Genomic DNA, 15,733 nt, shown 5'->3' on the forward strand with positions numbered 1-15,733 from the left:
CTTCATTTTGCAAAGTTGTATCTACGGCGAACTCCTAACTCTTCTCTATGAAGGTGAAGGTTTCATCATTTCGCATTCTTCCTCTGGGCTTGCTCTTTGTGACCAAGGGAAGGATTCTTGGTGACACCCCTTATAAAACATAAGGGTTCCTCTTTTGTCTGCCCTCCGACATGTTTTCTGTTCATATTGTAGTTGTCCAAGTTCAGGAGACTTGGTGCAATAAAGCTATAGCACTTGCAAGAAGCTTGTGCCTCTTTGTCAAGAGCCACATGCACTATTTCAAATCACAGAATCACAGAATTGTCTAGGTTGGAAGAGACCTCCAAGATCATCTAGTCCAACCTCAGCCCTAACACTAACAAGACCTCCACTAAACCATATCACTAAATAATTGCTCTTGACTAAAGTGCAAGTGCTCGAGAGAATGAGGAACGTGCAGTTCACGTTGATTGTTGCTCCATTTACAGTGTGGAAAGCTCGTCTCCTTGGGCTGTGCCCAGTTTATCTGGAAAAGCAGGAAAAGTTTTCAATTTACAAGGCTCATTTAGATGGATTCTTCTTGGTTTTGCTCAGTTGTCAGCTACTATTTCCTGGCAGGTACACACACTGCGTCTGCTTCCTGAATGGACTCTGTCAGTGTGACTTAGATTTACCAAAGACTGGGTCTCAAAAGTTGTAGGCTATCTAAAAGAAAACTCGTATGTCTGAGAAGATACTACCAAAGAAAAAAAAGAAAAAGAGGTAAACACTGAGTCTGCAGAATTTTTATTTTGTTCTTTATTATTTGAATTACATTAGTTAAGTTAAATTTTTGCAGTTAGGCTGTACTAGAAACAGGCAGGAAGCGAAGATTGTTGTGCTGAAAAAGACAAATCTGGTGGCTTGTTGGGTTAGCACATTACTCATCTGTTACCTCATGTATTCAAGGAAAAATCCCAAGCTGATGATGTGACTGTTTCTGTCTTGCTTGAGCATAGTTAAATGCGGCCTATATCCAAGAGTTTTAGAAGAAAGAAGGAAATCCTTGCCAAGTGTGAAAGACAGGTATGATGGGTGAGTGCTCTTGGCAGACAAACTATTTCATTTATTATGCAGCTATTTGAAGTGGCAAGCTTCCAGATTTCCGCATATAAAGGAAGATAATTGCCTAACAAGGTCACTGGGAACAAGGAGTACAATGTGAAAAAAATTCTGTCCTCCTGCCCTCTGGTAGAACAGGTCCTTTTATTTCATGGTTCGTTGGCGGGACCCACTAGGCCAAAATGAGGCCAACTCCAGACAGTGTATGTATATTGGTTATGACTCCCATCACTTGTTAGAAAAATGAGTTTATGAAATGTTGGCAAATGCCCAAATGAAGGTTAATATGTGAACTACATCTGGGCCAGCTTCTGGATATGTTCATGGTGCAGGCTGTAGTTTTTATGGTACCTCCTTCCTTAGTGCATGAAGGCTGCAGGTAGCTGGGTGGGTTTTGTTCTCATCCTTTAATTCTCTGGGATTAATTTTTTTTTTTTATTTGTATTTGCTTAAACTGTTGCTCTGAAGATAGTAATTTTCTGGTTTGTTTGTTTGTTTTTTACATTCTTTGCAAAAACTTGAGTCAGTCGGCGTGTCGTTGAGACGTGGAATCATCCTCATTTTAAGGGAGGGAAACTGTTACAGGAAAACTAGAACTCTCATTTATTTCAGATGCTAATCTCGTATTTTGTTTTTAATTATACCTGTGATTTCAAAGTACATCCCAGGTGACGTCTGACATCTAGCCCTGTCCTAAGAAAGAGCTGAGTTGTTTTGGGTGAAACTTTAAAAACACCCTGCCCCTTTGAGGCAGAAAACCAGTCTGTGGAACTTTCATGTGGTGATTAGTTTTAGGCATGGTTGTAAGTAACTGAAAACAAGTCTAGTAATCAGAGAAGTTAAGCAACTTCAGTGGAGTTTGCTAGCAGTCATGCCTGCAATGCATGTCAGAGGCTATTATTGCTGTTTTGAATGAATCATTTTGGTGACAGAGGTCATAACTTAATTCACAGTTGTATATATAAGAGCATAGAACATGGGAACTACCTATTAACTACTTCTGCATTATACTATCTTTTTACTGTCTCATCATTCAAAAATGTATTTTCAAAGGAAGAGAAGTACTCTTATAGAACTATGTGCTTGTAGAGGTTAGTCTGCTTGTATTCAGATTTTTATCTGGTGCCACACTGAAATATTTGTTATATTCAAATAATACATGTGGAATAGACGCAATCAAGTGTCAGTCAGCTTCCAGAAAAGTTGTCCAGTATTTTCTCAGAAGGCACAATCTTTCTTCAGCTTCCTGGCAAAAGAGGAACTATCATTTGGAAATGAGCCAGTGATCCATCTAACGAAATACCATAGCTCAAACAATAATCAGCACCAAGTGGGAGATTAAAAAATCCTGTAATGTATGGTTTGCTGTTATATAATTTTGTTCCTAACAAAAGCCCCCTGTCACCCTCACAAAAAAACAAACAAACAAAAAAACTATTGAAATGGAGCATTTATGGGGGGAAAAGATCAGCAGAAGGAGCTGCTGCTGAAGTTAGCTTGTCCTCGCAGGTTTTTTTTGCATCAGCAACACACTATAAATGTAAAGAATGGTTGTAGCGCTGTGATGTTCCTCACATCCTCCAAAAAACCTCAATATTACTTGGTTCTATTTTAAATATTTTTTCATGCAAAAATGTTTTCGTCCAGCATTGTGAGACATCAACACTACAGGCTCTAAAAATCTAAACTTGTTCTTGCCTTAGCAAATGGCACATGTCTAGATGAGAGTACTGTGAAGCTTTGAACTTAAGCTTTTATTTTAAAAATCTAGTCCTTATGGGCTGCATGTAAAATGTGTCCAGCAAAAAACCAGGATCAACTGAAGTGACTTTAATGAACTTCAAGTTCCAGAAGTGTCAAGTCCTGATAGAAATCTTCAGGCCTCAGCAAAAGTGAGCAAAAGTGATTTGAGATTTATATAGGTATAGATATTTCATTATTTCTATTAATCTTTTCTAAAACTTATGTTATTTTCCCCTGCTTAGAAATGCTTCTAGAAGCCACAGTTGCAGGTTTTGGAGCTTAACAGAACTCGGACAGCAAGGCTGGACAGGGAAGAATCCCATGAATAGACTTTTGCAGCCAGGAAGATGAGTGATGAAGGCAAAAGATAAACTTCTCCACTCATTCCTTTGAACAAAGATGAAGAAGAAAACAAAGGCAAAGTATCTTCTGTTCCTGTAGATTCTGGGATTTATGTAGGGCTTGAAGGCTGCAGGCAGCCTGCCTAATTGGGCTTGGGGATGATGGTAGCTGCCTGGGGCAGCAGTGTGCTAGGGTGTTACGGTTTGGTGCCTTCTATGAATGTGTCAGAGCACAGTAAAGTGAGCCTGTCTGGTGCCAGAAGGGGCATACCAGGCACATAACAGCTCTTGGGGGTTTTCCTAGTCTGCAGCTCAGGACCACTCCTTTCCATCCTTCCCCTTAGTGCAGCAGGAACATCCCTTCTCTCCAGTCCATGAGCTTAAAGGCCATACAATCCGGCTTTACTTAAACTGCTGCAGAGCCGGGATCCTTTTCAGGGCTGTTTCATCCAGCACATCCATTCCTGGCATGTGTCTTGGCATCCGCCTCCTCCTAAGAAGACATGCACTTCTTTAGGAGCTCAAGTGAAGCAGCTAATCATGGTCCCTGGAATGCATCCTGACAGGGATGTCGCCACCTCCGAGGAGCATGAGAAATGAAGTTGGCAATATCTTAAGGTCGAAACACTTAACACATGAGTTATTTATTCCCTTAAATCGTGGAGTGCGTGATTGCCAAGTTGTAGCACAATGTTTTTTGTTTTTTTTTTCCCACACTGCTTAATGGCCTATGTTCTGGAACTAGGAGTTACCAGGTAAAAATTTTAAACATCGCATCAGTCATGGTGCTTTGTTCTTTATTATGTTTTCCTAATAAACTGCATGTTCCTGTCTACTCCCCTAGCTTACTTGAGCAGGAATATTTATGTCTCTAAGCTTTGCAAAATGTAGTATTTAAACCCTGAAGTGATAGTTGCTAGCTGAGGTGTGATGAGAGGAAAACAATTCTTCTAAGATATACTTAAGGGCTTGTCAGTTGATAAATGCAAGCAGACAAAAATCTCTGCTTACTGTAATCCAGAACTCACTGCCTGCAGTCTGCTAGTTTGTTGGTGATGGATCTTAGATGTGTTGTCCATGTCCCCAAATTCAGGCCATCAAAGTCTGTCCCCTGGATGATTAAGACCTGTTGTTTGGAAATGGGGGAGAAAGCTAGCAACAAAAGTCGTAATTGTTAAGTTCCTCTCCATCTTTCCCTCCCACCTGTTGCTTTTTTTTTTTCCTGCCCCCCTTCTAGACACAGTTGTCATGCAGCTTTCTAAGCTGTTTTACCCTTTTGGCTTCCAAACATGTTTGAGTCATTTGCTAAGCATCTACATCTCTCCACTTTACTTCGTGGGTTGGCTGTTGCGGACTTCTGTCTGCACACCGTGTGGTCCACAACATTCATTTCAGCTACCAGATAGCACTGAGGAAACAATCTTGAGTTCTTACAGAGCTACGTTTTTAAGTATGTTCTTTATCTCTGTTAGCTGATCTTAGTCATATTTTGCATTACTTATACTGTTGGCCCTCAGTGTAGTGTCTGAGCATCTCTTTCCTGGTAGATGCTTAGATGTTACTGTGGAGTGTTTGTAAACTTACAGGCAGAGTGTCTGGGAATGTTTGGTGTGTTCCCATAGAGCTGCACTGTGTTTTGACAGCTGGTTGATGCAGAGCTTCCAGTGCTACCACTCTCGCTGTGATTCCTCCACCAGTTACATGGCCTGTGACAGTTCTGCAGACGTGGCTGTGACTGACAGTCTCGACTTTAAAATACAGGCTCTTCCATGTAATTGGGGTTTGTGGGGTTAGTTCAACCCAAGTAATTTTGCTTTGTTGCAAGTTGAGGTGAGAGTTGGTGTTAACAAATTTCTTCCATGCAAAATATTCTAGTTTGCATCTCCAGTCTTCATAATTAAACACTGTGGCAAGTATGTGTTTATTAGGGCTAACTAAGGAACAGAGGAGTTCAAGGGTTGCTCAAGGTCCTGGTGCATTCAAGGTTAAACTCAAGGGAAAACAGTACAGTTCTTGGGACCTTGACTCCTTTTATGGATACTAACCCCTCCCTCTGCAGTAGCAGAAGTCACTGATTACTGCTATATAATCTAATCTCTCCGTGTTCTTGCTTATTTTTGGATGTGAGGTTTCAGTCACTGTTGTTTGTAGGGAGTCCTACGGATGGTGAAACCTGAAATAATGATGCTCTTTTTTCCTGTTTGAGAGATGCCTGCTGAAACGAAGGCAAGCTAGGTGTTTGTACCAGAATAAAAAATGAAGACCCTTAGCTGTAGTGTTCCTCAATGTAAGGAATTTAGACGAGGTGTTGTGAAACTTCGATCAAAATAATTCTTTGCTCGTGTGTAAGGAATAGGAGAAAAGAATGGTATGTTTTTAAGCCTGGTCTTGCCATCAATCTGTTCTGGATAAAGACTCTCTACAGACACCTTCTAGCCAGGTGGCTAAGTGGATAGCTTAAGAAACTCTTGCGAAAATGTAGTTTGCTAATGCTGGTTGTTATATCAGGAACAGAATATCGTAAAATAAATTTATCTTTCTAGTATAATGTATGTGCTTTTTTTTTTTTCCTACTTCCCTTGGTATTTCCATACTCCATCAGTCCTTATATTTAGCTATGTATACTTAGTGTTATTTAGCGTGCAGGTACTGGTAAAGGAAACTTGGGCTTTTCAGGGGTAGCAGTTTTATATAAGTAGGTTATGCTAAACATTGCATGGTATAAACTGAGGACTTGTCAGTTAAGGTGCTACGACATCAATTAAGGTGCATCTCCATCAAGCTTGACGTATAGTCGTGGCATCCAATACCAGCACTCAGTTATGTTCACGCGCCCTTCAGTTTTTCCCCAGATCATCCTTTTGGTTGGTTCCAATGCCCAGCCACCCACCAAGCCCATTGAATTGCTCTGGGCTTCAGAGGATGTTGGAATCTTTCTTAGGAAACATTTGGAGTGTCAGTGGTTTCCACTAATGTTTTTAAAAAGTGATCTTCATAGATTTACATTTAAAATCTGTGAAAGAAATTGAAGAGGGCCAAGCATTTGCATTTAGCATGATACCATCTTAAAAACAGTATTATGGTAATTCTTACTATATTTTGTTAGCTGCTACAAAGTTTTAAATAATCTTTATGATAGGTTATCAATATATTCAGCTCTAAATAGTTTAATTAGCTATTAACTTAGTAGGAATATTTTTTGCTCTTACCACGATCACAGAATCACTTTTGGTTTTCAGGCCATGTGGAACAAACTTGTTCCAGGGCCCTTGAAAAGAACAGCTTTTGAAAAACATGCCTGTTGATTATTCTTGCTTAATTGTATAGATACTTGTCTCAGAGATGAGTAGGCAGTCTACAGGTGCCTTGAAATGCTACTTGGAAATTCAGAGCAGTTGTTTTCGACTTACTCTTAGCTCCAAGTTTGCTGATTTTTGTTTCAGATCTGAAAAAAAAAAAAGGACTTTCATGTCTGGAACTTTTAATGAGTACTTGTAATGGGAGATTACCTGTCCCTGCAATTCTGAGCTATACGCTTACTTAGTCAGCACTGGTGGCCCTTGGCTTATGAGTAAGTGAGGAAGCTGGGAATTTCTGCAAGAATGGCTCATATCAAGGAAGAATCCTAATACTCTTCTCTCATGTCTAATCATAAGAACAAATTAATTAACCTAGTTACATAATGCATCTTCCCAAAATTACTGAAAGATTGTTGATTTAAATTCTGAATATAGGTTTGGTAACTCTGCCTCAAAAGTAGAATTGCTGCTGGGAACCTATAACTGGCCATCCTGGCACCTTCCTTACAGTACAACATTGACTTTCCTTGCTGATTGTTTTTGAAAGAAGTCGTAAAACTTTAGACTTTTAAGACTTCAGATTATAATCCTTGGATATGATGTCATCTTGCTTCTAGACAAGCCTTTTTCAAACCCTTTGGGTAGCTTAACTTTCTAGTAGGTAAATGTTGTTAGGAAACCGGAAAGGGGGCATGGAGGTCAGCAATAAGTGGATTACAAGTCTGAACCAAGTCATTTTGACTCTCTCATGCCAAGATCATAAATATATCACTGTGCTCCTCTAAGCCTGCACAAGGATCTGAAATAACCATTTCTTTATGTAGCTGTTGTGACTTCAGTAGTTGATGCTAGAGAACATTTAACTGTCTTGTAACCTTGCTACTGCAAATTACTTGGAGAATCTCACTGTTTTCTGTTTGGAGAGTGGAAACTCCAGAACCTCTCAGGCCAGCTTTTAAGTTGGGTGAACTCTCTGTTTCTTGGGCAGTGCCAGAGCTATGCACCATTGCACATCAGCAGTGAATACTTGTGCCATTTGTTACATGTTTGTCTCTGAGTCTTTCAGAGGTAGCAACCTTAGAAAATTTAAATCAAGCCTGGAATAACTATGGATTTAAACTCTTGTAACTCCTAATGTCCCCATCTGTACAGGTCTGCCAACGTTAATTGATGCTGCACTGAGCCTTTTAGTTAATGTTATGTATTTAGAGAAAGGTCAATATACAAATCCAATTTGCAGTGTGATTAACACAGTGTATTAACACAGGCTGATAAGAGTATGGTTAGCACCATTTTTTTTTTTTAAGGAGCTATCAGTTTCACCTAATTTGCTCATGCTAGCTGGGTGTCTTCTGTCTATCTTGAGCAACCTGGGCTGGTTCCTGCCCATGGCAGGGGGGTTGGAACCGGATGATATTTAAGGGTGCCTTCCAACCCAAACCATTCTGTGATTCTATCTTCCATTGTAAATGAATGCAGTTGCTCAAAAAAAGTGTTCAGCTTATTTGCAATGACAAAAAAAGGAATCTGCCTTCACCATTTTTTTCTATTTCTTTCTTGAGAAGTATTTGCTTTATTTTCTAAGTAACTTTTTGCCCTATAAAGAAGGGCAGAGCAGCACAGATGCAGGCTTTGGTATTCCAGAGACATCTGCATAGTCCTTACGGGTAATGTCTGAAGTCAGCAATTTGTTCTTACAGTTCCTCTCCTGTAAAATGGAAAGGGAAATGAAAGCAGCTTGAATGGTCTGTATCATTTTCTTGAGATGTGTAAGTTGTTACTACGTGTAATTTTTTATACATCCATGTTACTAACCAAAAAGGGAAATATTTATATAAAACTGCCAAGCAAGTACAGGAATGTGCATTGTAAATGTGCATTGTACTGTATTTCCATCAGTAGCAGCTGAAACACTATTCTCAGTTTCACTTATGCATAGGTATGGAAGTTCAATAATGCCTTTTGTCCAGGGCACTATTATACATATCTGTATATGTTTGGTAGTCAAAATTATATCAAACTTTATTGTACTTATTGAATATATATTAAGTATCATGATTTCTTTATGCAAATATTCTCTGAACATTTTAAAACTGGGAAAAAAAAGTCCTCAAACTTCAGCAGAACAAAATTTTTGAATGGGGATATAATTACGTAAATGATCCTTGTTCTTTGTGTTATGAGTTCTGTTCATATGGTATATATTTGTATATCGTAACCAATAACCAGTGTTTATCATTACACACCACAAATGAGCACAGAGCACTGACAGCTACAAGAGAATTATGAGGTTCCTTTTCCCTTTCGCATTTCCTCAGATTAATTTTAAGTGCCCCCCCCTTCCCTCCCACCCACCACCCACTCACCCCGATTTTGGCATTTTCTGACAGAGATAAATTTTGTGGCTTTATTTTTAGGTTTATTATTTTTATTTTTAGGTTTAATTTTAGAGCAGTTAAGAGGACCCTAACCACTAATGTTCTAATTAGAGAACTGCGTCTTGCATGAGGAAATTTGTTATATGAACATAAAAGTTAGATTTACAAAACTAAAACTACTTTGAATTAAAAATTTTCACCATACAGGCAAATACAGTTTTCAGCATAGCTGTGTTGCAGTTCAGAGTAAATATTTATTTTTTTAATATTCCCACAGAGGCAGAGTGGGGTTGTGTATTAGAGCTGGAAATGTAGCGCTCTGCATCTCCTTCCCACAGAGTTTATTCATTGGGCCAAAGTTGATTTTGGTTTTGTTTACTCTAAACAGGACTCTCAAATTATCTATGACATGGTCCAACTTTTCATCAGAAGTGGGTTACATCCACTTGCCTCTTCTCAGTTGTGTGGCTTCCCTCTTGGTCCTGGTCACATAACATGTCTGTGGCTTCGGCAGTAATTGCTGACACGGAAAAGCAATATTAGAACAGCATTTATGTACTTAGCGTCCTGTAGCGTGAGCAAACATGCAGAGCTGCGGGGAAGCGCCAGCTCCCTGTGGCCAGCGGGGTGCTGAGCACCGTCAGGCAGAAAGGAGCCTTTGGGGCTGAGCTGTGCTGGCGGTGAGGCTGGCGGTAAGCAGCGGGAGAGCTACGTGCCAGCATCCCCTGCTCGCTCATGTGAGCTGTGTCAGCGGCTGAGACTGAAGATGTGGCCACCGCCGCATGGAAGCGAAAGGTATTTCGGATATACAAAGTGCTGGGGTGATTAAGCAAGCTGCAGAGTAAATAGCATGAAAGAGCTGCTTGGCGTTCAAGGAGGAAAGAATCAAGACGGTATGGATAGAGCTAATACACAGAGGAAAGATTTGGAGGCAGGACTAGGCAGACCGTTCAGGGTAGATCCACTCAAACAAATGACACCATGGGGAAAGCGAATTTCCCGCTCCGCTGCCTGGGGACATGCTGAGAGTCTTTCCATGCTGAGAGTTAAGAAAGGGATCTTCTCTAATTGCAAGTGGGAACATTGCATTTGGAACCGCTAAGAGCATGTTGGTCTGTGTGCTTCGCTCCCCTTCTTGCTTTCTTCCCATTATGCTGTCTGTCCCTTTTAAAAATACAGTCGCACCCTGAAGATTGGGCCAAGCACTGTACGAGTGGTGCATGCTATTGCCTTAGCGGCATTGCGGTTTTTAGCTGCTTGGTTTTCTTCTTGAATATGTCTGTGTCAGTAGCAGCCATACGCTGTCCTTTTTAGCTTCACGATCTAACAGAAATGGCATATCCCTCATGGTATGTTCCCCAACCACAACACGGTACACAAGGTGGTATCTGGCGATAGCAGTGATTTAGCAAGAACTGTTACAGATTGCTATCAGAATTAGCACAGAGGAGCACTTCTGTGGCAGAAGAATATGTGCAGCAGAAAGTCAGACGTACTTGAAAGGTGCAGGGAAAGTAACCAAGACTTTAACTCATTTATCCATTTAGTGATGGAGGAAATGATAGGCCGTAATGAGCCAGGAAAGCTTGTCTGTAGGAAAATCATTACATACTCCATTGCTTCTGTGGACTAACTGGGACGTGGGAGCAGAACCATAGCACAGTTTGTGTCAGTTACTTCTTGGGGCAATCTACAGATACCCTTACGTGTCAGTAGCATATGTCTTTTCCTTCTGCGAGTAGGTTTCATTCAAATTACAAAGTTTGTATGTTGTTTTTTCAGGGTGCTCATTAGTGCAGTGACCCGATAACGTAATAGAACAGATGCTGACTTGCAGTGGTGAGGGAAGCTCTTGAGTATATGTTTTATATTTCTGTGTGTGGGTTTATCTGTCTATATGTATGTATGTACAAAGTGTTTTGCTTATGGAAACTAAACATCTCATTTTTAGATGACTCTCCAAGATTAGTAGGATGAGCACTAGAGTGGAAGCTGGACAAAGTCATGACAGACCATTATGCATCTAATAATTTGATTTGTGCTTGTTCTCCAGAAGTTTGGATCTTTCAAGGAGTAGAAGTAGCAGTTCTGGAAGGTGGCCAGAGGGTGTTTTTGACAGCACTCATCCCATAGGAGAAATTCTGCTCTCTCAAAACTCAAAATAGCCAAGTATGCAGTGGTTGTCTTTTCAAACAAGATTCTGGTTCATCTAAAGCTCCAGGGATTTTTGTTCAGTTTTTCTTTCTTGTTTACTGTATTGTGTCACAGACATGTCAGTATTTAAGCGTTTTCTTCCTCAGTAAGGGTACTAGAATGATGTGTTTTATTTGTTTAGTCAGAGATCAATTAATACGGCTGATAGACACATAACAAAGTGTTTTAATAAAAACAGCATCTGAGCTGTTGTGGTGTGTGGAGTTTATCTGTTTAAACCACAAAATTCAGGCAGAGGTCAAAAATAAAAATTTGCTCTTAACTTCTTATCTTGTAGATTAAAAAGGAAGGAATAAAATTGGTATTAAATAATATATCATCTCACCCTGAGTTTACACTATAACTTGTACTGTAAACTCTGTTCTACTTTTAAATAACCCAAGTATCTCTTAACAACCCCATATGCTTTCATTGACCTTGCTGTTAATAAGCCTTCTCCATATTTTTGTGTATATATTTTAGCTGGGAATGCCCATTCCACTGTAGAGCTTTAAATGTTCATTTCCTCTAGAAAATGACTCAGAGAGAAGTTGAAAAGCAGTTGTGATTCCATTTTCCTGCTTTTGGAAATCTTAGCTGGAGATTTGAAGTTACAGGAGGAGCAAAGACTTCTAATTAAAAATAAATTTCAGTTACACTTACTCCTTTCCAGTTTCTCCATATCAATCATTCATTATTTAGCATCAACCTGTACATACCCCAGTGTCACTTGGTTGTGCTTATTTCATCTCTTTGTTACAAAGATGAGAGATTCTTTCATAAGTAGCAATGCAAATATCCCTCTATGGCTTCACTGTTTATTTTCAGTTATTAAACCAAAAAGTCTGATTAAGTGGATGTTTATTGGTTATTTATATTTCTGACATATTTTTTGGCCTTCATATTTTAGGTAATACAAAAAAAAAAAAAAGAGGATAAAAGGATGATTCCTGCCTATGGCAAAGAGTCTTGAAGTAGTCAGGAGGAGAAGCATCGTACTCAGCAAGGCAGATTCATCCCGTCTGATTGAAGCAGACTAAATGTTTGTGGCCCTCAGGGAAAACATGGCTTCTCAAAAAAAAAAAAAAAAAAAAAAAAACAACAACCAACCCCAGCAACGCCAAATGCACTCAGGAGGGAGGATTGGAACTGTTCCTGCAACTCAATACGCAGTTAATGAGCAAAAATCTTGGCTCCTAAATCTTGTGTCCTTTTACTTTAAAAGCCCTGGTTAAAACCATGCATCCGTGAACTGAATATGGGTTTCATCTGACGAGGTTATCTGAGCAGCAGATTTCCAGTGTGTATGAATGATGATACAGTTCTCTTGGCTAATGAATATTGTAGCTTTCCAGATACTTGGAGGGTTAGGTCATAGTGCTGGCGGTAATGCAAATTTCTGGCTTGAAGGCTTGTACTCTGCAAGAGGCACTTACGCTGCACAGTCTGCTGGTGTTTTTCAAAAGTCCAAAGTAAAACTGTTCTCTAGTTACAATGTTCAGAAGACTTTTTTGTGGTTTTCTTTTGTTTGTTTTGTTTCTGTTAAATACACAATTTCTCTTTTTCCATTTTTCACTTCTTTATTTTTGATATAGAAGTATTAACCTGGTACATTTGAAATAAGACAAAATTCCAGTTTCCTTTTTTTCTTAAGCAGTAATCGGCATACTCTCTTTATGATATTTTGCAGTTTGTGTCAAGGGAAGAGATGGGAGATGTATTTTGGGTTGTAAAAGCTTAGCCGAAGTGTCATGTTTTACGTTTGATTTGAAAATGTTGTTGGCACTTTGTATTACTTGGTCTGGGAAATATAGCTTAAATTCCAGGGAATTTATAATCGTGAAGAAAATAAGTTTTGTGTGCATAGTTATATACCAGAAGGAAAACCTAGAATGTTACACTGAATCCTAGATGAAAACACTGAGTGGGAGTGGGGATGGTGCGCAGCTCCTCCCTTAAAGGTTTCTGATGGACTGGACCTACTAATTGACGCTCACTGCATATTTAGTGCTTTGCATAACCTGCTGGCAAGAACGGTCTTAAAGGACCTGAAATGTAATATCTTCAGCCATAATGCCTTCATTACTTGTTAGTGGTATTTTCTCTCTGTGAATACATAATTCCAAGGCTTTTCTCAGAAGTGGGACAGGAAGAAAATGAGCTCTTCAGAAATCACCGGAGTGAGCCTGCACGAGGAAACTTAACCTTGTGCATGCAGACCGTGAGCTGATAGCTGTCTGAGTGATGGTTATGCCCGAGAAGACAAAAAGCGCTGGTACCAAAGCTGAACGCGGAAGAGGTGATTGCTTTATGGTTATGGTGATAGCTAAATAGATCCTGTACAAAATGCTGGATTCTCTTCGGCTACCTTCCTCCAGTTTGCTGCGCCTGCAGGCTGCAGGAGTAGCTCAGCTTTCCCAGTGCTTACTGGCTGTCTCGGAAAAGTCTGAGGAAAAGTCTGAGCCTTCTTGCAGAATTGCATGCTGCCTTTGGAGAACTCGTATTCACAAGATAAACTTGAGGTACAGTTTTGCAATTTACTTGTGCTGACTAAATGCAGGCAAAGTCCTTGAACAGAGTTGAGGAAGTGGGAGCCGAGAGCTGGTCGGGGACATGCAGGAGGCATCCGGGAGTCTGCTTGCTGACAGAGCCAGACCTGGCAGGGAGCTGGGGCTCCAGAGCCTACTAACGAAGGGAAGGAGAGGGGTAGCTTCATCCCTTTCACCTTAATAAGGTTTTGCTATCATACGAAGGGAATTGTGTTACTTAATTGCCAAAAAGCACCCAAACTTCAAGTTACTTCCCTTGTCCAAAAAAGCTTCCTGATTAGTCTACCAAGATATGCGTGTATAGAAGCAGCGTTTGCCTCCTGCCTAATATCTGGAACATGCTCCTATTTCAGAATGTGATTTGATATTAATGAATTGTTCCCTCGCCCAGAGCTTCAGGAACATCTGACTAGCCAGCCGTGTTGTTGCAGTTACTGCTTATCAAGTGGTGTCAGCTCGCGCTATCAGAAGTAATGAACTAAGCCTTTGGGCATCAGGCAGTGTTTCTGCTCTTGCATCTTTCTAATGTCTGGTATTTGTGCTTCAAGTTAGTGAAGAGGATTCTTTGGCAATCTTGTTTCAGAACTGATTTTGGTAATGGTGAAAAATAGCATGCCTACAGCGTTTTGACTATGTAGTCCTGTGCTTTCAATGAGGAAGGAGAACTTGGGGGTAAAAAAAAAAGGTATTAAACTTACTATTTCTACTATTATAGAAAAAGCAGCTGACGGTACTTCCTCACCCCCAAGTAGTAGTTGTGGAATATCAAAAAAGCCAACTTTGGTGCTCTGAATGTTCCCTTTCCCTTTCCAAAAAAGGGCATTCAGTGTAAAACGCCTTTTTTTTATCTTGCAGCATATGCTGTGTAACAGCCTGTCCTGCTGTCTGTTTCAGACTCCAAAATTACCTCAACTGCCTGATCTTTTAGCGTAGAACCCAGATTTGTCTTACTCAACGCACTTGAAAAAACCACTTTAAAACAGTCAACTGTTGTTATTGGGCTAATCTTATGTTCTCATATGCTCAAATAAATCGGGCTGCTTGTCTTCCAAAAAAAAAAAAAAAAAAAAGATAAAATCAGATCTGCAGTAGATCTTCCTTGCTTACTAACTGCATTCTCCTCAAGCTTTTCAGGAGTTTGCACTTCCAAGATTTAGAGTTGGCGTGTTCAGTAAAAGGTTTCTAATGCTCATATTGTGAAAAGCTTGTCATAATAAAGATAGGGAAAGCACCAATAATTATTTTTTTTGGCCTTTGGGAATTAGTGGAAGTAGTTTTTTTGGGGAAGTACCAACCACTTATAAAGTAGCCATAAATTCAGGCAGTTCGGGGACTGCTGGACGTGCCAAAGAGGTGTGGAAACTCGGAATTATCTGTGCTTCTGGCCAAGCAGGAGAGACCCCAGGAAACATCTCTTGCTACGTGACTTATCTAGATGGATTTTCCCCGTGCTGTTGCTACACAAATAATGAAACATTTTATTATGTCATGTTTCTAGTCCTGTCCAAACCAGCAAAAGCAGAAGTATTTGAAAGAAAATAATGGGGTGAGGAGGGAAGAAGGAAATGGTAGCTACATTTTTCTCAAGCTATATTTATAGGATATTGTGAACCAATCTGCATGCACTATTTGAAAAACAAAGCAGACCCCAAAATTTATATAACTTTCACTAAAATTCAGTGTACAGGATTATCATTTTGAAATTATGAACCAGAAAATACATATATATATATATATATATATTTGTCAGTAAATTTAACAGCAAGTAAATTGAATTGTGTTAAATTTCTCATCAATCTTTTCTCACTTTTCATAGTCCTCTGGTGCAATTATTTCAAAATGTTTTATGAAGATGCATTGTTTTGGAAATACTGCTGCAGAAGTTGTAGGTGGTTAGGCCACTTTAAAGATACTCTTTTCATGCTTGACTTCCCGAAGGTAGCTGCATTTTGTTAAATATTTCCTAATCCATTAGGTGTGTTGCTTTTCCTAATCAATTAATTTTGCTTTTATCAGTATAGTCCACCGGTTCTAATTTTAAGGTCTATTTTATTTTGTTTGTAAAATCTTCTCCATATGATAGCTCATCAAAATAGTTGCTGTGAAGCCTCATGCATCTAATTACTGCTCTTGGTTTCCATAGACAAAAG

At 39.6% G+C, this 15,733-nt stretch overlaps 1 protein-coding gene across 6 annotated transcripts in view; it reads left to right on the forward strand.

Annotated features, from left to right (window-relative positions):
• Positions 1-15,733, forward strand: part of PRKCD (protein kinase C delta) — a 68,937-nt gene that overhangs the window by 16,940 nt on the left and 36,264 nt on the right. The window contains exon 1 of one of the 6 annotated variants that reach the window (XM_083796348.1): positions 12,813-13,333. The exons of 4 other annotated variants lie outside the window; for them this stretch is intronic. The gene's annotated coding sequence lies outside the window, so the exon portion shown is untranslated. Of the gene's footprint in view, positions 1-12,812; positions 13,334-13,378; positions 13,557-15,733 lie in introns of those variants that run through there. One more of the 6 variants, XM_083796349.1, reaches the window with a different exon arrangement.

This window comes from Anser anser, assembly GCF_964211835.1.
Source record: "Anser anser genome assembly, chromosome: 12".
Lineage (NCBI taxonomy): Eukaryota > Metazoa > Chordata > Aves > Anseriformes > Anatidae > Anser > Anser anser.